The 27,101-nt window shown below is 43.0% G+C and overlaps 1 protein-coding gene across 7 annotated transcripts in view; it reads left to right on the top strand.

Annotated features, from left to right (window-relative positions):
* The first annotated feature begins 1,875 nt into the window (after positions 1-1,875).
* Positions 1,876-27,101, top strand: part of b3gnt2b (UDP-GlcNAc:betaGal beta-1,3-N-acetylglucosaminyltransferase 2b) — a 47,240-nt gene continuing 22,014 nt past the window's right edge. For 4 of the 7 annotated variants that reach the window (XM_072581606.1, XM_072581603.1, XM_072581601.1 and 1 more), the window contains exons 1-2: positions 1,898-1,944; positions 4,336-4,488. The gene's annotated coding sequence lies outside the window, so the exon portion shown is untranslated. Of the gene's footprint in view, positions 1,945-4,335; positions 4,489-27,101 lie in introns of all 7 variants that reach the window. The other 3 variants (XM_072581605.1, XM_072581602.1, XM_072581604.1) reach the window with 3 other exon arrangements.

Here is a 27,101-nt window from a genome sequence, read left to right as displayed (position 1 = left end):
CTCTGGCAGCAGGAAATATGTTTCTGCTCATGGGTGAGTGCCAAACCAGAGGACACAGCTTAAAAATATGGGGTAGACCATTTAGGACAGCGATGAAGAGAAACTTCTTCACCCAGAGAGTGATGGCTGTGTGGAATGCTCTGCCCCAGAGGGCAGTGGAGGCCCAGTCTCTGGATTCATTTAAGAAAGAGTTGGATAGAGCTCTCAAAGATAGTGGAATCAAGGATTATGGAGATAAGGCAGGAAGAGGATACTGATTAGGAATGATCAGCCATGATCATATTGAATGGCGGTGCAGGCTCGAAGGGCTGAATGGCCTACCCCTGCACCTATTGTGTATTGTTTCTTCCAAGTGTTTGCAGATGATAAGGTACTGGCAACACATCGTTCACTTCATGAACCTTAGTTTTTGCCTTCAGCCTCCTCTCCCAATTGGTGTGGAAACAGACACCATTAATTAATGTTCTAATGCTGTGCACAGAAAATTCCAAATCGGGTGAGTGTAAATACACAGCCCTGTTTACACCACTGCGAATATTGAAGATCTCTGCAAAAGAGCCACCAAACTGAATGATGCCCTTGAGGTCCACCTGGAATGAATAAACTATCCTGAGGAATGTCTGGGAACAATCAATGCTGATAAGGATTTTGAACAGGCTGTCTGCTCACAAGGTTGAAGGCCTTTAGGTGACCAATGAAAGTAACGTAGATTTAGGAACAGGCTCTTGTGTTTAAGGATCACTGTTGTCCATTATCAATAGAGAAGCAGGCTTAAACACCCGCCGGTTCCTGCTCCTCCTATTTTCACTGCTTCAGTATCACGCAGAGAGAGAAAATTGCTGGTCCAAACTCAATTACCTTCCACGACCTTCACAGGAGAACATTACATACCTGCTGTCTGTAACAGTCACCACTCTACCCCCCCCATTACAAATACCCAGAGGACGAATATGGTCATTTCTTCATTAAGGTCAAACAAGAGAACTAACCAATAGGAATAGGAGAAAGTGAGGACTGCAGATGTTGGAGGTCAGAGCTGAAAATGTGTTGCTGGAAAAGCGCAGCAGGTCAGGCAGCATCCAAGGAGCAGGAGAATCGACGTTTCGGGCAAAGAAGGGCTTATACCCGAAACATTGATTCTCCTGCTCCTTGGATGCTGCCTGACCTGCTGCGCTTTTCCAGCAGCACATTTTCAGCTCTAATAGGAAGTGGAAGTATACTGTAGCAGCATTTGGACTCTCAAAGATTTAAGAGCCCCACTACAGATACGACAGGCCCAATCTACCCGCAGACACCACCAACCCATAGGACTCACCCTTCGACAGGGTCACCCACTCTCAGCGGCTGCCTGACTGGACCTATCCCTCCACAGAGACCACCCCTCTATTCAGCCCTTTCTCCGCTGTACATATCCCTCCCCAGGTCCCATTCACAGGGCGTATCCCTCCGCAGGACTTGTACCCGCCCATACCCCGGTTCCCTGTCTCCATGTGAGATGTCTCATCAGCTCAGCCCAACCCTACCGCTCTCACGAAAGCCCGCTTTAAGGTCCAGATCACGCCGTTTTGCGTAACGCTCTGCATAATACGCCACGCCCCCACACCGGGCCCCGCCCCTTTACGCCGCTAACCCCTGGATCTGAACGATGGCCTCTTTCCGCACTCCCCGCCCTCAACCCGTGACATCTCGCCATCGATCACGCCCCAACGTTTCGGCGCCACCCTTTTCTTACGTCATCGACCTATTACGCAAACGTCGTCAACCCTCCTGGCGACGCTCCACCCCTGTCCACGCCCCACATTTATCCCCGCCTCTCGCTCCCGCCCCGGCCCCGCCCCTCACTCCTGACCCCGCCCACCCCCCCATTCGCAGTCTCGCTCTGATTTTTGCTGTTGAACTGCGGGTGCGGGCTGCAGCGGGAGTGCAGTTGGTGACAAACGGCAGGTAGGTGGTTTCACTCGTTTTCCTCTCTTCTTCCCCTTTCTGAACGTATACCGGGATTTGGGCCCTGACGCCCACAGAGGTATCTACCACGCCGATGATAGAGACTCCGTGCCGCTGCTCCAGAGCAGGCTCGGTCCCCGGCCCTCGGCCCCCCGGCCCTCGGCCTTATAGTCTCGGGCCCCAGCCCTGGGTTCCGGCTGTTTTTAGCTGTTTAGTTTCATTGGTGGGCGGAAGCTGCAGTTTGAGTGCAGACATCCTCGGAAACAGCGAGTGCCAGAATATTAATTATTTCAATATTTACAACATCACCGAGTGAATGATTCTTGTGCTTTCTATAACATTCACCATGTCCCTGATCAACATTGACCCGAATGTCCCCGATCAGTAAGTGACCTGCATATCCTGCTGGTTAGTGTTAACCTGAATAATAAAGATCAATATTGATGTGACTATGTCTGATCAATCAACTAATTAGATCAGCCTGTCACTGTGTAAAAAGACCAAACAAAAATATCATAAATTGAGCCCTCTCAAAGCCCCAGGACGCTTTGCCCCAACCAGCTTATTACTCCCATTCGCAGGTTTATTTGCCTCATGGTGGGTCAAAGGGCCTGTTTCTATGATGTATGACTCTGAATAAGAGCAAATCCCAGTTATACTTGTGATTCTTCCAGTGCAGTGGTTTGCAGCTAAGTATTTCCTTGCATGGTCCGAGGGACCTTGCGTTTTTAGGGAATAATTAAAAGACTTAATGCAAGAAAAAAAATCTTGTTAATGTGGAGACCTAATTAACAAGATAGTTTGTTTTGACTAGATTGTTTGCTTAGTGGTTGGGTTGACTATTGGGATTAGAAGGTAGAATTAGAAGTGTAGAAGGAAAGTATATGCTTCTGCTTTATCTGTTTAATTCTGATCAGAGAGTTTTAGTGTTGGGAATGCTGTAGAAATCCCTCATCTAAACATTTCTGGAGAAGTCAGAATTTGTCTTGCAGTTTTTCTATTGTAAATGATTGAGGTGCCATTGATAAATGGATTTGTAAGAGTAATATGTATGCGTTTTAATTTAATGCTTTGTGCATGTTATTTTGTTAAGAATGCAATTTTCAGCAGTGAGTGATATAAACTAATGTGTAGTGCTGGAAAAGCACAGCAGGTCAGGCAGCATCCAAGGAGCAGGAGAATCGACGTTTTGGGTACAAGTCCTTTATCAGTCTTTGGATCCTGCCTGACCTGTGCTTTTCCAACACTGCACTCTTGACTCTGAGCTCCAGCATTTGCAGTCCTCACTTTCTCCTGATATAAACTAATGTATGATATCTAGTTTCAGCTTATGAATGGTGAAATTGTGGATTTTTAAATTGTCCCCACATAATTGACAAATTGCCATAAACCTTTAATTTGTAACAATTGAAGGTATGTAAATAAATAAATTCTAAGCTTCACGTGATCCAAAGTTATCAGGTAGCACTTTTGCCCCCAAGTGAGCGTCTCTTTTTGTTAATCCTTTATAGATGACCCAATTAATTTTGTTTAGGGATTGTTGCAATGTAACTTTAAATGAAAATGTATTTGTGGACGCCACAGCCAAAATTATATCTGTGTTGCTGAGAGGTTTTCATAGACAGTATTGTACTCCATTTTGTTCCACATAGCCACCTCCACTCAACCAGGGTTAGGAAAAGCAAACAAAAAACAGAAGTACTGTGGATTCTGGAAGTCAGAAACAAAAACAGAAAATGCTGAAAACTCTCAGCAGATTGGGCAGCTTCTGTGGAGAGAAAGCAGAGTTAACATTTCAGGTTCGGTGGCCCTTTAGTTCTGCTTTTGTTAGGAAAAGCAAAATCTGTTCTAATTTTTCAGAAATGTATGCGATGGTTGAAAAGCTTTATCAAGTGCCCGATTGTGACTCGTCCTGGGAATGTTGAGTGAGGCAAAACTGAGGTCTGAAGAAGTACTACTGGAACTGAAACATTAGCTCTAATTTCTCTCCACAGATGTTGCCAGACATGCTGAGATTTTCCAGCAATTTCTGTTTTTGCACTCAGTTAAATTATTGTTTAGTAACCTGGTGCGAGCAGTGTGTCCTTTTTTATAGACCGAGCAAACGTCTTGCTCTGTCCCTCTGACAAGTTATGTTATGTCAAGGGCTGGCCCTGTTTTCTGGACTTCTGTCAGTGATATTAACTGTTAAAGCTGCACAGTGTTTCTGAAATATTCTGTCATTCTGGTGACAAGACACTGAATCCACCTCGAATTTCCTTGTGGCATGGGAGCTGAGATATACAACTTGGAATAAAGGGTTGAATGTTGTGTGTTGATGTTTATCTGTATACTGTACGCTCTTATTTCCTCCACCATCTGGGAAAATTACCTCATATTAACATTTTATAGAAATGAAAGATATGATAAACACTCGACAACGGGTTATCTTGTGGGAAAGATCGAGAAATGGAGCAGACATCAAGTCTTGAGGCAGAAGTGCTTGAAAAGCTGCCGAAGGAGGGAGGGACTGTCCAGAAGAGCAGATGTGGACGTGAGGCTGTGGTAGGGGTCAGATAGGTCACAATTTTGGTATTCTGGTTTCTAGCTTTACTTACCCAGTAGCAAAATCACTGTACAGAAACTTTGGGACATAATTTACTACCAAACATGGTGGAACCTGGCTCAAGTGTGGAGACATCTGTAGTCAACTGTTAGATCCCAGTGTCTTACAATTTGAAATGAAACAATAGTAATTTTAAACAGGCTACAAGTGGCACTGATTCACAACTTTAATTTGTGCTTATTCTGTGGAGAAGTGAATGTACTAAATCTGACGAGTCATTGTCAAATGTAGGTATTTTTGTTTGAAAGTGAAGAGGATGACACTCTGTGTGTTAATTGTGTAATGCATGTTAGAAAACAGGGATAGAACTTTGAAATGTTAGGCATTGCTTTTTTTTGAGTAAAGTTAACTACCATAATTAACCAGCAGCCCTGATTCTGTTTAGTATTTTTAAAAATAACTGTAAGTAGTTTTATACTGTGGTAAGTTTTTCCTGTGTGCGTTACCACCCAAAGAGATTGACGTGCACCTGCATTCTGTGCAGCTGGGGAGTGGGTCTGTGCTCTGTACTCTGTACTATTCTCAGTGGAAAACTTAATGCTATGATTCCAGATCCATTTTTCTTAACTCTCATAGATTAAGTCAGGTTCTAATTGCTGGCAGAGCTGTACCAACCCTTGGTTCTGATTTTTCTGTTGAGATAATGAAAAGTATAACAAAGCCTCAAGTAGAAAAGTCTTGATGGAACTGTGTACATTGTTGTAACAAACTTTATTCTGAAGTTGTGAATTATAGTAAGAATTGTTGAAATGTTCAATTAACTAATGAGATTGTTCATTAACAAAATAATTGCCCTTTATAGCCTCCATTTTGTCACTTGCATTTATGTTTCTCAATGTGTTAAACATCTCACTTGGTCTGTTATTAATTCTAGGATACTTTAGATTCTTGTGGTAGCTGAGTTTTAAACTGCAGCTGAACTTGTTTGCCATTAGGATTCGTGTTTTGTTAAAACTAGATGCTGTACGGATATTGCAGTTACTGTGGATGGCAAAAGTATTTTTTTTAAAAGACTAAGTTCTGTTTATCAAATTAAAGCAAATGAACATGATTTTATTTTTGTGTTATTGGCCAGTCATCCAGAGGCTTGGTGGCAAATCCAAATCTCAGTAAGTTAGTTTTAGGAATTTGAATTTGCTTTGGAAAAAGATGTAGGGGAGAAAAAAGCTGGCATCTTATAAGTGACCGAAGAGCTATTGGATTAACATAAGCATCTAAGTGGTTCACTAATAACCTCCTTTGGTTGGGCTTGTGTATGATTTCCAGCCCTACATGAACTGTTAGCTGGCTTTATAACCACTCAGCTGAATAACATTGTTGCAAGAATATTGCAGTGGTTCAGCAAGGGGAAATGAAAGACTCACCATAGTGCCTTTCACAGCTTCAGGTTATCCCAAAGCACTTCATACCCAATTAATTGTATTTGAAGTGGAGTCACTGTTTTAATGCAAATTTGCACAGAACAGCCACACACAAACTGCAATATAATAATGACCACATCATCTGTCACAATGACAGGCCAAGTGAAAATGAGATTAGAATATGTCAATGCTTGATGACCAGAGTCAACACAATGGGCTGGAAGACATTTTTCGTCACAGACTCCTTTCGCCCAGACCATGCTGAACAAAATGTTTGTCCACACTAACCCCATTTCCCTGCATTTGATCCATATCCTTCTCATTCTTTCCTATCCTATCGATGTATTTATCCAAATGCCTGTTAAATGTTGTTAATGTACCCATCTCGACCAATTCCACTGGCAGCTCATTCCATATGCATACCACCCTCTCTAAAACAGTTGCCCCTCAGGTTCCCTTTTATTCTTTTCCCTCTAACCTGAAACTGATGTCCTGTTGTCCTTGATTCCCCAAGCCTGGGAAAAAGACTGAGTGCATTCACCCTATCCACGCCTCTCATAATCTTATACATGTCTATAAGGTCCTACTTTAGTCTCCTCTGCTGTAAATTTTTAAAAATCCTAGTTTGTCCAACCTCTCCCTATAACTCAAACCATTGAGTCCAGGCAATAGTTTTGTAAATTTCTTCTGCCCTTTTTCCAGTTTAATAACATCCTTCCTATAACAAGGTGACCAAAACCAATTCTCCAAGTGCAGCCTCACCAAACTCCTGTATAACTGCAACATAACCTCCGAACAACTACACTCAGTGCACTGACTGATGAAGGCCAGTGTGCCAAAAGCTGCCTTCACTGCCCTGTCTACCTGTGACTCCACTTTGAGAGAGCTGTCAACCTAGACTCCCAAGATCCCTCTGTTCCACTACACTCCTTAAGGCTGTACCATTCACCACGGAACTCCTACATTGATTTGACTTCCCAAAATGCAAGAGCTCACACTTGTCTATATTAAACTCCATTTGCCATTTCTCAGCCCACTTCCCCAGCTGATCAAGGTCCTGCTGCAATTTATGATAACTTTCCTCTCTGTCCACGATGCCGCCTATTTTAGTGTCATCAGCAAACTTACCAATTATGCCTTGTACACTCTCATCCAAATCATTGATACAGATAACAAATACAAATGGCACAGCACTGACCCCTGAGACACACCATTAGTCACAGGCCTCCAGTCCAATAAGCATCCTTCCACTATTAGGAGAAAGTCGGACTGCAGATGCTGGAGATCAGAATCGCGAGTGTGGTGCTGGAAAAGCCCAGCAGGTCAGACAGCATCTGAGGAGCAGGAGAATAGAGGTTTTGGGCAAAAGCCCTTCATCAGGACTGAGCTAGATGAAGGGCTTATGCCTGAAACATCGATTCGCCTGCTCCTCAGATGCTGCCTGACCTGCTGTGCTTTTCCAGCACCACACCCTCAACATCCTTCCACTGTTACTCTCTGCTTCCTACCATCAAACCAATTTTGCATCTAATTTGCCAGCTCGCCCTGGATTCCATGCGATCTAACCTTTCAGAGCAGCCAAACTGTGGAATCTTATCAAAGGCCTCACTGAAATCCATGTATACTACGTCTATCACCCTGCCCTCATCAACCTTCCTAGTCACTTCTTCAAAGAACTCTTAACATGTTTGTGAGACATGATCTCCTACTCTCAAAGCCATGCTGACTACTCCTAATCAAGCCATGTCTTTGCAAATGCATGTATATCTTTTCTCGCAGAATCTTCTCAAGTAACTTGCCCACCGCAGATGTTAAGCTTACTGGTCTATAGCTTCCAGGCTTTCTTTGCAGCCCTTCTTATAAGCACAACATTCGCTACCCTCAAGTCTTCCAGGACCTCACCCGGGGCAAACGATGATGCAAAAATATGTTCAGTGTTGATTGAGGATTAAGCATTGGCTTGGAAATTGAGATTAATTCTTCATCCATAGTTGAAAGTGTGGCCATTGGAATTTGAGCGTGCAGTCTAAATTTATGTTTAATGTCTTTACTGCAGCCAAAATGTCAGCCTTGATTTTGCACTCAACCAAAGGCTTTCTGGGTCCCACCAGTGGCATCCATATCCTAAGAGAACAAAGAACAAAGAAAATTTGCAGCCCAGGAACAGGCCCTTCGGCCCCCAAACCTGAGCCAATCCAAATGTAGTGTCTAAACCTGCCGCTCAATTCCTAAGCATCTGTATCCCTCTGCTTCCCACCTGCTCATGCATCTGTCCAGATGCATCTAAAACGAATCTACCATGCTTGCCTCTACCACCTCTGCTGGCAACGCGTTCCAAACGCCCACCACCCTCTGTGTGAAGTACTTGCCATGTGTATCCTCTTTAAACTTTCCATCTCTCACCTTGAAAGCATAATCTCTTGTTATTTAATCCTTCACCCTGGGAGGAAGTTTATCTCAATCCACTCTGTCTATACCCTTCATGATTTTGTAAACCTCCAATCAAGTCCCTCCTCAATCTCCTTTTTTCTAATGGAAACAAACCTAATCCCAACCTTTCTTCATAGCTAGCACCTTCCATACCAGGCAACATCCTCGTAAGCCTTCTCTGCACCCTCTCCAAAGCGTCCACATCCTTTTGGTAATGCGGCGACCAGAACTGTACACAGTTAAAACAGTTTCGAAATGAGTTTATCAATTAGTGCTATATTAAAGCAGTTGGTGTCCACATTAGATTAGATTCCCTACAGTGTAGAAACAGGCCCTTTGGCCCAACAAGTCCACACTGACCCTCCAAAGAGTAACCCATCCAGTCCCATTTCCCTGTGACTAATGCACCTAATACTATGGGCAATTTTAGCTAGGCCAATTCACCTGACCTGCACATCTTTGGATTGTGGGAGGAAACCAGATAACCTGGAAGAAACCCACACAGACACATGGAGAATGTGCAAACTCCACACACAGTCGCCCAAGGCTGGAATCGAACTTGGGACCCTGGTGCTGTGAGGCTTCAGTGTTAACCACTGAGTTTCTGTGCTTTTCTCCCCCTTTGTTTGATTGATAGCAGCCAAGCAATCAATCCCAAGCTTGGCATCTCCCTTCCTGAACCCCGAGTCTTTCTCTCTCTTTTCCTTCTTGAATATTTGCCATTTCTTTTGTTCTGAGTGACATCTTTTATTTCTCATTATGTTTTTAAGAGTCATAGAAATGTACAGCATGGAAACAAACCCTTCAGTCCAACTCGTCCATGCCAACCAGATAGCCTAAATTAATCTAGTCCCATTTGCCAGCATTTGGCCCATACAACCTCTCAACCCTTCCTATTCATGTACCTAACCTAACCTCAACCTTTCTTCATAGCTAGCACATTCCATACCAGGCAACATCCTCGTAAACCTTCTCTGCACCCTCTCCAAAGCGTCCACTTCCTTTTGGTAATGTGGCGACCAGAACTGTATACAGTTAAAACAGTTAAATGTTGTAATTGTACCAACCTCCACCACTTCCTTTGGCAGCTCATTCCATACACGCACCACCCTCTGCATGAAAAAGTTGCCCCTTAGATCCCTTTTAAATCTTTTCCATCTCATCTTAAACTTATGCTGTCCAGTTTTGGATTTCTCTACTCTTGGGGAAAAGACCTTGACTATTCACCCTATCCATGCCCTTCATAATTTTATGAAACTCTGTAAGGTCACCCTTCAGCATCTGTTTTTGTTTGATTATGTTTCCTTGCACTACTAGATACTGATTTTAAAGTTAAAGGATTTTTTAAAAAATGAACAGGATGTGAGCATCATTGGCTGGATCAGTGTTTATTGCCTGTCTGGAATTGCATTTGAGATGATAGTGCTGAGTTTCTTTTCTGAATTGTTGCAGTTCTTTGGATGGGTAGACAGACAGTGCTGTTAGGGAGAGCATTCCAGAATTCTGACCCAGCAACACTGAAGGAAGGCAGTATATTTCCAAGTCAGTTTGGCGAGTGGCTGGGAGGAAAATTAGCAGGAGTTGTCTGTATACACGTTGTAGTTTCATATCTTTAGTCAGTTTTTTTTATATACTTTGTCTATTCATTATATGCTGGTGTCACTTTGGAGTTGTACATAATATTTTGGTATAATTAATAGTAGTCAATTTAGGCCTAGTTTCACTGAGAATGATAGATATGCTTGTAGGTTTCGTATTTGGTACAGGCACAACTTGTTGATTAGCAACATCTTGTGCTGTAACCAAACTATGATTCCCCATTTGGGTTCAGTTCACCATGGATAGAATTCCTCCTTAAGGAAATACACCTTTTTGGAGCTATTGAGACAGGCTGAGCTAATGTACACTGTTCCTGTCAGAATAGAAGTACAATAACAGTCTGTGTCAGGAACTGCAAAGGTTAGTTTGACCTCTGGAATGATTAAAGGTGATTCCTGTGTGGCTGATACCAGTTTATGCTCCTGACTGAAGAGTGAATTAGGGCTAACAAACAATTCCAGCACCTCAGTCTATTCAGGAGTGTGATTCATTGTTTTATTTCCTCCCATTTTTCTTTCCATCTTTTCTGAACGGGATTGAATTTGCTGTGGTTGGATTGACTCAAGGTAGCTCAGTTACCTTGTCAAATCCACTTTGGTTTGAGATGGCATAGGAAGTGTCAGCAGTGAACAGAATGTGCAAGTGAAGCCTGGCTGTCAACATTTGTCAGAGCATTGAACATGTATCTCCTGGCACACAACTCTGGTGCATAAAATAATTAAAGAAAAAATAATTGTTTTTTCTTTGTCTGTTACATTCCAATGTCAAGGAATTCTTCAAGTGTAAAATGATCCTTGTTTGTTATTGCAATATCTGTAACACAGACAGAGCATCCATGCTGAAGTTCAGACAGGGCTGTGTTTAAATAGCCCTGGATCAAATCCATGTTTATTTTGTGCTATTTTAAACATCCTCTCATGTATTAGAGTTTCAAATCACAATTATTATACAGTACAGACAAAGTAGGCATATAATACAACGAGACCAGGTTCTGCTGTAAGAATGAATCCAGTGGTATTTTCCGTTACTTCGGAATATCTGAACAAGGAACAAGAGAAGGCTACTTAGCCCTTCAAGTCTGCCCGCCATTCAGTAAGATCTGGTCTGATCTGATTTTAACCTCAACTCTACATTCCTGCGTATCCCCAGAATCTTTAATTTCCATGGTCATCAAGGATCAATCTACCTCTCTCTCAAAAATATTTAAAGATTCTGCATCCACTGCCTGTTGAGGAAAGAATTCCAGACACGCAACCCTTTGAGAGAGGTAAAAAAAAGTTGCCTCATCTGTCTTAAATCTGTCTTGTTTTTAAACAGTGACCCCTAGTTCTAGATTCTCCCACAAGAGGAAACATTCTTTCCGTTATCTACACTGTCAAGTTCCCCCAGGATCTTTTATGTTTCAATTAAGTCATTTCTGACTCTTCTGATCTCCACAGGATACAGGCCTTGACTGTCTAACCTTTCCTTATAAGGCAATCCACTGATACCAGGTATAAAACAAAGAACCGCAGATGCTGGAAATCTAAAACAAAACAACGTGCTGAAAAAGTTTCAGCAGGGTGGTAACTTATTTGGAAAAACAGTTAATCTTTCAAGTGCAAGACTTGTCATCCGAACTAAAGTACTGTCTTTCCTTTAAAAGTACATTGTGATTTATGCACAGTGAAGAAAGATTGGCCGTACAAAACGCTACAACCTGTCTAGCCAGCCACATGCGGTGGCAATGCCTTGTTCATTGTGATACTTCTTCCCTATCTCATCAGACCCATGAGGGAGAAAGGAATAGTATGATCTATAGGTAGGGTGAGATGGAGGCTTTTGTGGAGGTTATAGTGCTACTCCCAAGTAGGTTATCATCTCTTTCGATAAGCATATGCCATCTCGTTTGAAAACTTGAATTAGGCATTTGAATCTTGTTTGAATTATGTTGAGCTCTGCAAACAAAAAAATGTTGTTGGGGATCTGGATAACCTGGGCATTTAGACAGGATCGTGAAGACTGATTTCTGAGTAGCAAAAACAATGAAGGTCTTAAAATTACAATGGGTTGTTTAGTCAAAGGGTAGAAAAAGATTCTAAACGGCTACAGTGCAAAAGCAGATCTAATCCAGATTTAGCACTGTCTCTTGGGCCTAAAACATGATTCTGGGTAATCCAAGATGGAAGTTGGGAAAAGCGTGTGGCTGTAAGAGCTGCTCCTTTTTTTTTGAAGTATTTCAGGTGTTGAAGTTGATTTCCCCAAGCTCCACGAGGAGTAGTTACTGTTTTATAAGCTGTTGCATTGTTTTGGAATTTTGGGTAAGAAAGATCCAAACAGTGGCACTTTCAAAAAGAGGAAGAGAGACAAAGATTCACACGGATGGTCCCTGGAATGAGATTCACACGGATGATCCCTGGAATGGCAGGTCTAACATACGAGGAACGGCTGAGGATCCTGGGATTGTATTCATTGGAGTTTAGAAGATTAAGGGAGATCTAATAGAAACTTACAAGATAATACATGGCTTGGAGAGGATGGATGCTAGGAAATTGTTTCCGTTAGGCGAGGAGTTTAGGACCCGTGGACATAGCCTTAGAATTAGAGGGGGTAAATTCAGAACAGAAATGCGGAGACATTTCTTCAGCCAGAGAGTGGTGGGCCTGTGGAATTCATTGCCACAGAGTGCAGTGGAGGCTGGGACGCTAAATGTCTTCGAGACAGAAATTGATAAATTCTTGATGTCACAAGGAATTAAGGGCTACGGGGAGAATGCGGGTAAGTGGAGTTGAAATGCCCATCAGCCATGATTGAATGGCGGAGTGGACTCGATGGGCCGAATGGCCTTACTTCCACTCTTATGTCTTATGGTCTAAAGGCAGAGACCGTATGGTCAGTGAGAGAGAGGGAGAAAGAAACTGACATTGCTGTCAAACAAAGCAGTGAATCTGCAAGCTACTGGTTTTGCTGTGAGTACAAGTGTTTCTGGACTTCAGAGTGGGTCTAAGAAAAATTCACCAACATGAAATTCCCAGCTGACCTTGGAGGAACCTGTGTGGGAGAGCTCACAGCATGGGAGCAGATAAGTACATAGTTTTGAAGTGTAACCATGCTGATTTTCTTTTGTAATTCTACAAGAGTGAGGAGAGTCGGTTCTTTCTGATAATGTTTTATTGAGATCTGTCTCTTGATTAAAATTTAAAACTATAAAACATTCTAACTAAGTTAGCTGGAGCAATGTTTGTAAGAGCAATAAGACTGCTATTTTCTGGGTCTGTAGATTGTTCAGGTGCAAAGACAGCCTTTAGTAGAGTGATGTGCTCTTCCTATCGGATGTGGGAGATTAGGGAGAATTTTCATGTTACTGATGATTATGTCTGCAGTAAGTGTGTTTAGTTGAGAATCCTATCATATTGCATGGATTGCTTGGAGCAGCAGTTAGAGGCAGTGAGCAAATTACAGGAGCTGGGGCTGTAATAGATGACAGGTACAGGAAGGGAGAAAAACTGCAGACACCATCAGTTAGATGGGTTACCTCCAGGAAAGGTAGGAGAGGGAGGCAGGTGTTGCAAGAGTCTCCTGTGGCTATCCCCATCTCAAACAATCTGCTGTTTTGGAAAATGTAGGAGGTGATGGACTCTCTGGACTGTAGCATGAACAGCCAAGTTTCTGGTACTGAGACTGGCTCTAATGTATTGAGGAGTACATCAGATTTGAAGTGTTCGATTGTGATAGGGGACTCTCCAGTCAGATGTTTCTGCAGACAACAGCAAGAAATCCGAATGATGTGTTGCCACCCTGGTGCCAGGATCAAGGATATTGCTGAGAGAGTGCAGAATATTGTCAAAAAGAGGAGTGGGGCCAGCAAGCGGTCATTGTACACATTGGAACTATTGACATAGGAAGGGAAAAGGATGAGATGCTGAAGGGAGAATGAAATTAGGCAGAAAGCTAAAAAGTAGGTCCTTGAGGATAGTAATATCTAGATTGCTCCCTGTGCCACGAGCTAGTGAGTGTAGGAATAGGAGGATAGAGCAGTTGAATGCGTGGCTGAGGAGCTGGTGCAGGGGAGAAGGGTTCACATTTTTGGACCATTGGAATCTCTTCTGAGGGAGAAGTGGCCTGTATAAGAAGGATGAATTGCCCCTGAATTTGAAGGGGACTAATGTATTGGCAGGGAGATTTGCTAGAGCTTCTCACGAGTAAGCTTAGTAAGGTGGGATTGGGACCCAAGGAGAGAGGGAGATAAGGATCACCGAGAGGGTGCAGAATGTTCTCATGAGGGGGAGGGGTCAGCAAGAGGTCATTGTCCACTTTGGAACCAACAACACAGGAAGGGAAAAGATTGAGACTCTGAAGGGAGATTACAGAGAGTTAGGCAGAAATTTAAAAAGGTCCTTGAGAGTAGTAATATCTGGATTACTCCTGGTGCTATGAGCTAGTGAGGGCAGGAATAGGAGGATAGAGCAGATGAATGCATGGCTCAGGAGATGGTGTGTGGGAGAAGGATTCACATTTTTGGGTCGTTGGAACCTCTTTTGAGGTAGAAGTGACCTGTACAAGAAGGACGGATTGCACCTAAATTGGAAGGGGACTAATATACTGGCAGGGAAATTTGCTAGAGCTGCTTAAGAAGATTTAAACTAGTAAGGTCGGGGGGTGGGACCCAGAGAGATAGTGAGGAAAAAGATCAATCTGACACTGGTACAGTTGAGAACAGAAGTGAGTCAAGTCAGGGCAGGTAGGGACAAGGTAGGACTAGTAAATTAAACTGCAATTATTTCAATGTAAGGGACCGAACAGGGAAGGCAGATGAACTCCGGGCATGGTTAGGGACATGGGATTGGGATATCATAGCAATTATAGGAACATGGCTCAGGGATGGGCAGGACTGGCAGCTTAATGTTCCAGAATACAAATGCTACACGAAGGATAGAAAGGGGGGGAAAGAGAGGAGGGGGAGTGGCATTTTTGATAAGGGATAGCATTACAGCTGTGCTGAGAGAGGATATTCCCGGAAATACATCCAGGGAAGTTATTTGGGTGGAACTGAGAAATAAGAAAAGGATGATCACCTTATTGGGATTGTACTATAGACTCCCTAATAGTCAGATGGAAATTGAGAAACAAACTTGTAAGGAGATCTCAGCTATTTGTAAGAATAATAGGGTGATTATGGTAGGGGACTTTTAACTTTCCAAACAGACTGGGACTGCCATAGTGTTAAGGGTTTAGATGGAGAGGAATTTGTTAAGTTTGTACAAGACAATTTTCTGATTCAGTATGTGCATGTACCTACTAGAGAAGGTGCAAAACTTGACCTACTCTTGGGAAATAAGGCAGGGCAGGTGACTGAGGTTTCAGTGGGGGAGCACTTTGGGGCCAGTGACCATAATTCTATTCGTTTTAAAATAGTGATGGAAAAGGATAGACCAGATCTAAAAGTTGAAGTTCTAAATTGGCGAAAGGCCAATTTTGACGGTATTAGGCAAGATCTTTTGAAAGCTGATTGGAGGCAGATGTTCACAGGTAAAGGGACGGCTGGAAAATGGGAAGCCTTCAGAAATGAGATAACGAGAATCCAGAGACAGTATATTCCTGTCAGGGTGAAAGGGAAGGCTGGTAGGTATGGGGAATACTGGATGACTAAAGAAATTGAGGGTTTGGTTAAGAAAAAGAAGGAAGAGAATGTTGTGGTTCTGTTCGCCGAGCTGGGAATTTGTCTTGCAAACGTTTCGTCCCCTGTCTAGGTGACATCCTCAGTGCTTGGGAGCCTCCTGTGAAGCGCTTCTGTGCTGTTTCCTCCGGTATTTATAGTGGCCTGTCTCTGCCGCTTCCGGTTGTCAGTTCGAGCTGTCCACTGCAGTGGCCGGTATATTGGGTCCAGGTCGATATGTTTGTTGATAGAATCTGTGGATGAGTGCCATGCCTCTAGGAATTCCCTGGCTGTTCTCTGTTTGGCTTGCCCTATAATGGTAGTGTTGTCCCAGTCGAATTCATGTTGCTTGTCGTCTGTGTGTGTGGCTACTAAGGATAGCTGGTTGTGTCGTTTCGTGGCTAGTTGGTGTTCGTGCATACGGATCGTTAGCTGTCTTCCTGTTTGTCCGATGTAGTGTTTTGTGCAGTCCTTGCATGGGATTTTGTACACTACATTAGTTTTGCTCATGTTGGGTATCGGGTCCTTTGTTCTGGTGAGTTGTTGTCTGAGCGTGGCTGTTGGTTTGTGTGCTGTTATGAGTCCTAGTGGTCACTGTAGTCTGGCTGTCAGTTCAGAAATGCCCCTGATGTATGGTAGTGTGGCTAGTCCTTTGGGTTGCGGCATGTCCTCGTTCCGTTGTCAAAGGGGATATGAGATAGCTTTAGCAAATAGAATTAAGGAGAATGCAAAAGATTTTTACAAATACATTAAGGACAAAAGGGCAACTAGGGAGATAATAGGGTCCCTCAACGATTAGCAAGGCTGCCTTTGTGTGGAGCCGCAAAAAAACTGGGGGAGGTACTAAATGAATATTTTGCATCAGTATTTACTGTGGAAAAGGACATGGAAGATATAGAATGCAGGGAAATAGATGGTGACATCTTGCAAAATGTCCATATTACAGAGGAGGGAGTACTGGATTTCTTGAAATGCATAAAAGTGGAAAAATCCACAGGACCTGATCAGGTGTACCCTAGAACTCTGTGGGAAGCTAGAGAAGTGATTACTGGGCCTCTTGCTGAGATATTTGTATCATCGATAGTCACAGGTGAGGTGCCGGAAGATTGGAGGTGGGCTGAGGTGGTGCCACTGTTTCAGAAGGCTGGTAAGGACAAGCCAGGGAACTATAGACCAGTGAGCCTAACGTTGGTGGTGGGCAGGTTGTTGGAGGAAATCCTGAGGCACAGGATGTACATGTATTTGGAAAGGCAAGGACTGATTAGAGATAGTCAACGTGGTTTTGTGTGTGGGAAATCATGTCTCACAAACTTGATAGAGTTTCTTTGAAGAAGTAACAAAGAGGATTGATGAGGACAGAGCAGTGGACATGATTTATATTGACTTCAGTAAGGCATTTGACAAGATTCCCCATGGGAGACTGGTTAGCAAGGTTAGATCACATGGAATACATAGAGAACTGGACATTTTGGATACAGAAATGGATTGAAGGTAGAAGACACAGGGTGGAGGTGAAGGGGTGTTTGTGACCACTGGTGTGCCACAAGATTCAGTGCTGGATCCACTGCTTTTTCTCAGTGTTATAAATGATTTAGGTGTGAATGTAGGAGGTATAGTTAGTAGGTTTGCAGATGTCACCAAAATTGGAGATGTAGTGGACAGCAAAGACGATTGCATAATAGTACAATGAGATCCTGGTTGGATGGGCTCATGGGCTGAGGAGTGGCAGATGGAGTTTGCTTTAGATAAGTGTGGTGCTGCATTTTGTAAAGGCAAATCAGGGCAGAACTTTTACACTTAACGGTAAGATCCTGGAGAGTGTTGCGGAACAAAGAGACTTTGGTTTGCAGGTTAATTGTTCCTTGAAAGTGAAGTGGCAACTAGATAGGACAGTGAACAAGGCTTTTGATATGTTCTCCTTTATTGGTCAGAACATTGAGTATAGGAATTGGGAGGTCATGTTGTGCTGTACAAGACATTATTTAGGCCGCTTTTGGAATATCGTGTGCAATTATGGTCTCCCTGCTATGGAAAGGATGTTGTGAAACTTGAAAGGGTGCAGAGAAGATTTGTAAGGATGTTGCCAGGTTTGGAAGGTCTGAGCTATCTAGAGAGGCTGTATAGGCTGGGGCTGTTTTCCCTGGGGTGTCAGAGACTGAGGGGTGACATTATAGAGGTTTATAAAGTCATGAGGGGCATGGATAGGGTAAATAGTAAAAGTATTTTCCCTTGGGTAAGGGAGTCCAGAACTAGAGGGCATAGATTTAGGGTGAGAGGGGAAAGATTTAAAAGGGATCTAAGGGGTAACTTCACTCAGAGGGTGGTACGTATATGGAATGAGGTGCCAGAGGAAGTGATGGAGGGTGGTACAATTACAGCATTTAAAAGGCATCTGGATGGGTATATGAATTGGAGGGATATAGGCCAAGTGCTGACAAATGGGACCAGATTAGGCTAGGATATCTGGTCAGCATGGATGAGTTGGACCGAAGTGTCTATTCCTGTGTTGTACATCTCTATGACTCTAATTACTGATTAGCATGATTTTCAATTTGCTTGGAGGCACTAAACAACAGCTTTGTCTATCAAGTCGGGGATCAGTATAGGGAATTGAGGGTTATGGGGAAAGTTCAGGAATTGGAGGCGACAAGTTTCGGATCAGCCATGGTCACATTGAATAGCGGAGCAGACTCGAGGGACCAAATAGCCTACTCTTTCTTGTTCCTTTTTCTGATCATGTTCAGTGTCTGTGGACCTTTCCCACTCGCTCGCACACAAGATTGCGTGTGCATCAAGATGTTACAGAATGATTCAGAGACTGAAAGAGAAGGGGCTTGGGTTCTCGATAGACAGGGCACCTGAGATTGACTTGGAAAAGGTCAGAGGGCAAGCAATATCTCATGAGCTCATTTCAACCTCCTGACCCTCAAACAGCCACTATAGGTCTACTCCAACAAATGGAGTTCACTTATTGAAGGTGGCAACTTACCACTGCCACTTTGCCAAGGACAATGAGAGAAGGGCCTTACTATACATGCTGAGATCTCAAAAAGAATAAAAGGAGGCTAGTGCTACTCTGCCTGGCCTTACGTCAGCCTTCCATTCCTCCTACAGTCATGGGCCTCTGAGCAAGACTTCCATGATCAATAACTCCTGTAGAGAAAACTCGCGCAACACTCTCTCTATATTTGGGGGAGTGATCTGAAGGATTAAATGTTGATAGATCATTGCTGAAGATTTGAAAATCTGTCCCATAATCAAAGAAAGCTTCCAAGGTAGAAGAAGTGCATACTAACTGTCTCTAAGAACAATTTATCTCCCTGCTCCAGTGCCTTTAGTCTGTAGCTCGACAATTTTTTGTTCTCTTCAGGTGTTTATTTCAATTGTCTTTCAAAAGCCATGACTGAACCTGCCTCAACCACATCCTCAGGCAGTGGATTCCAAAACCTGCTTGCTGCATTAAAAAGTTTTGCCTCATGTCTCCATTGTTGCCTTAAGTTAATGTTCTCAAACCTAATACTTATATTGATGAGTAGTTTGTCAAGCACAAGAAAAAGGAGCAGGAGTAGACCATTCAGCCTGTTGAGCCGCCTCCTCGTTTCATTATGACGATGTCTGATTGTGGGCTTCAATTCCACTTTCCTGACAACTTCCCAAGCTCTTGATTTCCTGAGACCAAAAATCCCCTTTATGCCTACAGCAGTAATGAGCACAAAATTTAAGTAACGAGCAGTATTCCATCTGAGCTGCGCAGCTGCCAATCACCTGCAAGTTCCCATAGTGACTGAACACACTTCAGTCCCTACAAGTTATTTTGCATGTGTGCCCATATAAAAAGGTTTAATAGTCCCACACAAAGCAAAAAATGAGGGATATTGGTGGTGAGTATCCCTTAAGTGGTGCTTGATATGAACATTGACACCATATTTCCTTCCAGTCAGCTAGTCCTTGTTAATAAGCACTGATAGGCATTTTAACTGGCCTCCATCCTCTTTGTGAGAAAGGATTTGAACATGTGGCTACAGGGATGGTGCAGGAGGGAGAGTTTCGGGTTTTTGGATAATTGGAGCTCTTTCTGGGATAGGTGGGACTTCTACAAGGAGGATGGTCTTCATCTAAACCAGAGGGGTACCAATATCCTGGATGGGAAATTCACTAAAGCTATTAAGGTGGATTTAAACTAATACAGCAGGGGGATGGGAACCAAAATTGTAGGACAGGTACAGAAGAGGATGAGAGTAGGGAGTTCCCAAATCAAGTATCTGACACTGGCAAGCGAGAACCTGGTTTGAAGTGTGTGTACTTCAATGCGCGGAGCATCCGAAATAAAGTAGGTGAACTGGCAGCGTGGGTTGGTACCTAGAACTTCGATGTTGTGGCCATTACGGAGACTAAGATAGAGCAGGGACAGGAATGGCTGTTGCAGGTTCCGGGATTCGGATGTTTCAGTAAGAACAGAGAAGATGGTAAAAGAGGGGAAGGTGTGGCATTGTTGATCAGGGACTATATTACAGTTGTAGAAAGGATGTTTGGGGAGTCATTAACTGAGGTAGTATGGGCTGAGGTTAGAAACAGGAAAGGAGAAGTCACCATGCTGGGAGTTTTCTATAGGCCTCTGAATAGTCCCAGAGATGTAGAGGAAAGGATAGCAAAGATGATTCTCGATAGGAGTGAGAGAGGCAGGGTAGTTGTCATGGGGGACTTCAACTATCCAAATATTGACTGGGATCACAACAGTATAAGTACTATAGATTAGATTAGATTAGATTACTTAGTGTGGAAACAGGCCCTTCGGCCCAACAAGTCCACACCGCCCCGCCGAAGCGCAACCCACCCATACCCCTATCCTAACACTACGGGCAATTTAGCACGGCCAATTCACCTGACCTGCAGATGGGTCGGTTTTTGTCTAGTGTGTGCAGGAGGGCTTCCTGACACAGTATGTAGACAGGCCTACAAGGGGCAAAGTCACGTTAGATTTAGTACTGGGTAACGAGCCTGGCCAGGTGTTAGATTTGGAAGTAGGTGAGCACTTTGGAGACAGCGATCATAATTCTGTCAGGTTTACTTTAGTGATGGAAAGGGATAGGTGTACTCCACCTAGCAGGAGTTACAGTTGGGGGAAGGAAATTACGATGCAATTAGGAAAGATTTAGGAAGCGTTGAATGGGGAAGGAAACTACAGGGGATGAGCACATTAAAAATGTGGAGCTTATTCAAGGAAAATCTCCTGTGTGTCCTAGATAAGTATGTACCTGTCAGGCAGGGAGGAAGATATAGAAAGCATGAGCCGTGGTTTACTAAGGAAGTGGAATCCCTGGTCAAGAAGAAGGTTTATGTTAGGACAAAATGTGAAAACTCAGGGCATTTGAGGGTTACAAGGAAGTCAGGAAAGACCTAAAAAGAGAGCTCAGAAGAGCCAGGAGGGGAGATGAGAAGTTGTTGGCGGATAGGATCAGGGTTAACCCTAAGGCTTTCCATAGGTATGTCAGGAATAAAAGAATGACGAGAGTTAAATTAGTGCCAATCAAGGATAATAGTGGGAAGTTGTCTGTGGAGTCAGAGGAGATAAGGGAAGCACTAAATAAATATTTTTTGACAGTGTTCACTATAGAAAATGAAAATGTTGGCCAGGAAGATACAGAGATACTTGCATCTCGACTAGAAGAGATTGAGGTTTACAAGGAAGTGATATTAGAAATACTGCAGAGTGTGAAAATAGACAAGTCCTCTGGGCCGGATGGGATCTATCCTAGGATCCTCTGGGAAGCAAGGGAAGAGATTGCCGAGCCTTTGGCATTGATCTTCAAATCATCGTTGTCTACAGGAATAGTGCCTGAGGACTGGAGGATAGCAAATGTGGTTCCCTTGTTCAAAAAGGGTAGTAGAGACAACCCTGGTAATTACAGACCAGTGAGTCTCACTTCAGTTGTTGGTCGAGTGTTGGAGAAGGTTATAAGAGAGAGGATTTATAACCATCTAGAAAAGAATAATCTGATCAGGGACAGTCAGCACGGTTTTGTGAAGGGTAGGTTGTGCCTAACAAATCTTATTGAGTTTTTTGACAAAGTGACTAAACAGGTAGATGAGAGTAAACTGGTTGATGTGGTGTATATGGATTTCAGCAAGGCGTTCGATAAGGTTCCCCACAGTAGGCTATTATACAAAATGCGGAGGAATGGGACTGTGGGAGACATAGCAGTTTGGATCAGTAATTGGCTTGCTGAAAGAAAACAGTGGTTGTAGTTGATGGAACATGTTCATCTTGGTGTCCAGTTACTAGCGGCGTACTGCAAGGGTCGGTGTTGGGTCCACTGCTGTTCGTCATTTTTATAAATGACCTGGATGAGGGCTTAGAAGGGTGGGTTAGTAAATTTGCGGACGACACTAAGGTCGGTGGAGTTGTGGATAGTGACAAAGGATGTAGTAGGTTGCAGAGAGACATAGGATGCAGAGCTGGGCTGAGGGGTGGCAAATGGAGTTTAATGTGGAAAGTATGAGGTGATGCACTTTGGCTGGAGTAATCGGAATGCAAAGTACTGGGCTAATGGTAAGATTCTTGGGAGTGCAGATGAGCAGAGAGATCTCTGTGTCCATATACACAGATTTCTGAAAGTTGCCACCCAGATTGACAGGGTTGTTAAGAAGGCATAGAGTGTTTTGACCTTTATTAATAGAGGGATTGAGTTCCGGAACCAGGAAGTTATGTTGCAGCTGTACAAAGCTCTGGTACGGCCGCACTTGGAGTATTGTGTACAGTTCTGGTCACTGCATTATAAGAAGGATGTAGAAACTTTGGAAAGGGTGCAGAGGAGATTTACTAGGATGTTGCCTGGTATGGAAGGAATGTCTTATGAGGAAAGGCTGAGGGCCTTGAGGCTGTTCTCGTTGGAGAGAAGGAGGTTGAGAGGTGACTTAATAGAGACATACAAGAAAATCAGGAGGGTCAAATAGGGTGGACAGGGAGAGCCATTTTCCGAGTATGGGGACAGCAAACACGAGGGGACACAACTTTAAAGTGAGGGGAGATGGGTATAAGACAGATGTCAGAGGTAGTTTCTTTATTCAGAGTAGTAAGGGTATGGAATGCTTTGCCTGCATCGGTAATAGATTCGCCAAGTTTAAGTGCAGTTAAATCGTCATTGGACAGTCAAATGGATGTACATGGAATAGTGTAGGTGGGATGGGCTTCAGATTAGTATGACAGGGTGGCGCAACATCGAGGGCTGAAGGGCCTGTACTGCGCTGTGATGTTCTATGTTCCATGAGCCTCACAACTGTCATTCCTCGTGATGGTTTCAACAGCTTTTCAAAAATGTCATCTTGCATTGGACATTAAATCAGTATTTCAACCAAAGATCTTAGGCTGGCTGATTGGGCTGGAAATAACACCAATACTCTCACTCCATTACTGCACAAAGGATATGGAGATATTAAAATTCTTCCTGTAACTCCACACGTGAATCTCTGTTTGGTAGTGGACTAACTAAATTGTTTTTGAAGGTAGCAGACACAGGTTCCTCATAAGTATGTTTCCTTCTGTCCTGCAACCATTCTATGACATTCAAGACTTAATGCGAAAGATGCTTTGTTTTAAACATGTGACGACTTCCACCCATCTTCCAAACATGATGTCACAGGCTGAAGTGGTAGTTATCAGGCTCGTTCCAGTCTGCTCCTAAAAGCCATGTTGCAAGAAATGGATGAAATGCCCTAATGTACACTGGAAGGTAACAACTTGTTTGTCTCCCTTAAAATGTCAAAACATTCCCAAGATGTTTCATAGAACCACAGGAGGAGAGATTAGGATAAGTGACCTGAGCTTGGAATTGATCTGGCTGCTGCAATTGCAAGCAACCTGTTTCAGTCTGAGTCAGTGGTCAGGGAGAGAGCTGGATGGAATTGTGTTAGTGGCAATGGTACACAACTTGCAACAGGGACTGAAACATTGATTTTGGTCTTCACAGAATTTATCTCAAAGAATTTCAACTTTTCCAAGCTGGAGTGTTGAATAATCAGTCTGTCTACGTCGATGGAGAAGAGGGAAGAGTGTGGAGAAATGGTGTACGTGCAGAAACGGACGTGTGACTTCTGATGATGTCTTGAGTAGACAGTTTATAGATAAAAGAAAATACGCAGTTTATAGGATTCTTGGGCAACCCCTCTGTGAGCATATGGAAGAATACAATGGATGCACGTCAGAAGCTTCTAATTTGCTTTGAAGCATTTTGAATTTGTGAAAAATTCAAGTTGCTCTTTGTTGTGGGTGAGATATTTAAGCAGGGAGAGGAGAATATTGGTGGCTGTTATTGTAGTAGATTGTACATGCAGAACTCAAGGATTTCATTAACTGTCATTCAAACTTTCACCACAAAAAATATTCCCTAATTTTTGTACAGTCTACTTCGGGTTTGTTCTTGTTTTGAATGTTTTGGGAGCTGACTTGCACAGCACTTTACTACAGATTTCAGAATTTCCTGGATTGTTACTACTTTGTTTTTGTGAATACTTCTTTGTTGCATCCCTTGTGGTGACTTCAGTTTCTTCCCCAGAGCTTTTGTAATGTCCTTTTTCCTTAAGCAAGATTTTCTCCTGCCCCCCATTATGCTTGTGTTTTTTATTTAGCCTTTTTTAAAACCCAGACCAATGTCCATACCTACCCAACATTTATCAAACTATCTGACCAGTTCTATAACTTGCACATGATTCAATCACAAAGCAGTAACTCCATCATCACCACCCCCAAAATTAGTTCTCAGATGTGACTGCCTCCTCTAAGAGCTTTTATTCCTTCTAACATCCAATACCTTTTCACTAAATCTCAATAACGTGTTAGCCACTTGTATGTTCCCACACCAATATTTTGAGCCATAGAACTTTATTTTGAGTATAATAGCAGTTTGCTTGTCATTCATTTCTGTTATACCGTCTTCATTGCTTGTGATGTGGACGCCTGCCCAGTGGCATGATCTTTTTCAGACTATTGTCATGAAAGTCACTCATTCTTTTGGGCCTGTCTTTCATTCCCACTCTCATCTGTTTGGTTTCTTATATTGCTAATAAGCCAATTCAACATAACCTCCAGGTACAGCATCTCCTTTCTCATAGAGAAAGTGTACAATATTCCTGATAAAGGGCTAATCAGCTCTCCTGCTCCTGGGATGCTGCCTGACCTTGTACTTTTTCAGCATTACCCTTTTTTTGACATTTTCTTTCTCATGGCCATTCGGTTGGCCTATGCTGAAAATATCACAGTCAGTTTCTTAAGGTCTTCTGGATACTCCTGATAAACTGAATCTTTGAATGTCAAAGGCCTTTGAAATTTAGGCGCTTACTCTCATTAGTCTTCTCCATCCACCCACTTCCAATATTTAATGTATCATCTTCCCAATGCTGCTCCATTTTCGACAAATGTTAGTGAGGTCACTGTAATGAGTTTGTCCAGATTGATCTCCCTCCTCAACACAGACTGGAGCTAGATGATCAGAACCTTCTCAGAACCCACTGACTCCTTCAAACGATTTCCTCCCCTCTTGCCTTTATTGAGTTCAAATTTCAAATTACAAATTTCTGCTGAATTCACATTTCATCATCTACTGTGATGGGATTTGAATCTGTGTTCCCAGCGCATTAGCCTGAGGTTTTGGGTTGCTAGCCAGTGACATTATTACTACATCTCTGCCTCTCCTGTTCGACCTTATCCAATCTCCCCATTGCTATGTTTGCAGTTCTGGAATCAGTTTGAGTCTAGAAAACATTTTCTTTCTCTTTCCCACTTAGGACAATCATTTGACTGTTCAAGGATGTCTGATATTTGCCTATGCTGAAGGTGCCTGGTCATTATGGAGTAAATCATTTGTGCCTATTTGCTTATTTTGTCTCCGATAAGAATATTCAATCAAAAAATGCTCATAGGTTTTGGTTAATGGCCACAGACACTGGGCATATTTTCTGGTCACCATGCTGGCATTTTTCAGTTGCATAGAATTTGGTGGAAATGTGTAACTGAGAAATAAACTTGCATTTCAATAGCACTTTTCAAGGGCACCATCCATTTCAAAATGCCAGCAAAGTTATTGGAAAAAATCAGGCAGCCAATTTGCACACAGTAAGCTCCCATAAACAGGAGCATGATAATGACCAGGCAGTCTATTTGGTGATGTTGATTGTGGGATTTAGTGGCCAGGACAACAGGACAAACCTACCTGCTCTTCTTTGAAATAGAACCGTAATATCTTTACATCCACTCAAGCTGGCAGGAGGGGGCTCAATTTAACTTTTCATCCAAAGACAGCTATTCTGACAGTGCAGGATTTCCTCAGTACTGCACTAGAGTTATCAGTGCTTTGTGCTCAAGGCCTGAATTTTGACTTGAACTGAAGACCTTGTGCCTCAAGGAGAGAGTGCTGTGGGCTGAGACAAAGTTGCAAAGTATGTTTGAATTTAACCAATTAATAGGCAAAATAAAAGCCACACTTTTCTGCATCTACATAACAAGGCTTGTCAGATAAACTGTTGTGAACTCCATACATCCCATTCCAGGGATTTGGGCTTGGGGCCTTCCTCAAGGCTGATTCATTGCCCAATGGAGCCATCCCTGTGGCTTTGTTCCTGCTGGAGGCATCATCCCTCCGATTGTCCATGGCTGACTCCTAGCCTCTGCACAGTGGGGAGAAATGTACCAGACTTTTGAGGATGTCTATTAACGGAGGCCTCCTCATCTGTTTCAGCAAATCGTGGATTAAAGTATGGTCAAGCTTCTGAAATCTGAGAACTTCTGTTTCTGTGGTAGCCAAGCAGATGTGTTCAGTATTGATATGTATGTTGACATTTAATTAGCAGTCAGCCGTATAGCACTGCAGTCTTTAACTTATCATTCCTTTGTTGCTGCTGTGAATTGTCAATGATTGCCAACTATATCTACATTGTGTGATGCAATGTACATTTGCTCCTATAAGAATAGGCATTGGGGCATAGTGTCACCAGAGGTTTTCCTGAAATGATAGTTGATTTAGATCAGAGCCGGACCTTTGGGAAGGCATAAACACCAAGGTCTATAATGGGGATATTTTGTTTTCATGAATTTAATTTTAACATGTTCAGTGGTGTTAAGCTGCAACTCGTTCACAAGGCTAAATCTGTGTGGGTCCCACAAGAAAGTACTACAAAACCCTGATCTTTTCTGCTTCCAATGTTGTTTCCTTCTGATCACTCCAGCCTTCAGTGAGGCATGAGCAGTGCTGTGGCTGCCCACTGTCTTTCAGCACTCAGTATACACTTCCACAAGAGCAACTGAAGTTGGAAAGCTATTCCAGCAAAACTTCTGCAGATGGAGGAATTGTGACCTGGGAGAAAACTCCTGAATTGAAGTTAACCAAAGTATCAGTATAACTTCTGTGTTAATTGGTTGAGGGCAGATTCCAAGAACTTTGCTTTGAGGACATTATTTCAAACCATTTTAATGTAGAACAGATGTGAATGGTTTTTGGGCAAGGAATCCTATAAACTGCGAATGAGACTGCACTGG

Source organism: Chiloscyllium punctatum, chromosome 11, assembly GCF_047496795.1.
Source record: "Chiloscyllium punctatum isolate Juve2018m chromosome 11, sChiPun1.3, whole genome shotgun sequence".
Classification (NCBI taxonomy): Eukaryota; Metazoa; Chordata; class Chondrichthyes; order Orectolobiformes; family Hemiscylliidae; genus Chiloscyllium; species Chiloscyllium punctatum.
This window is presented reverse-complemented; position numbering and strand designations above follow the sequence as displayed.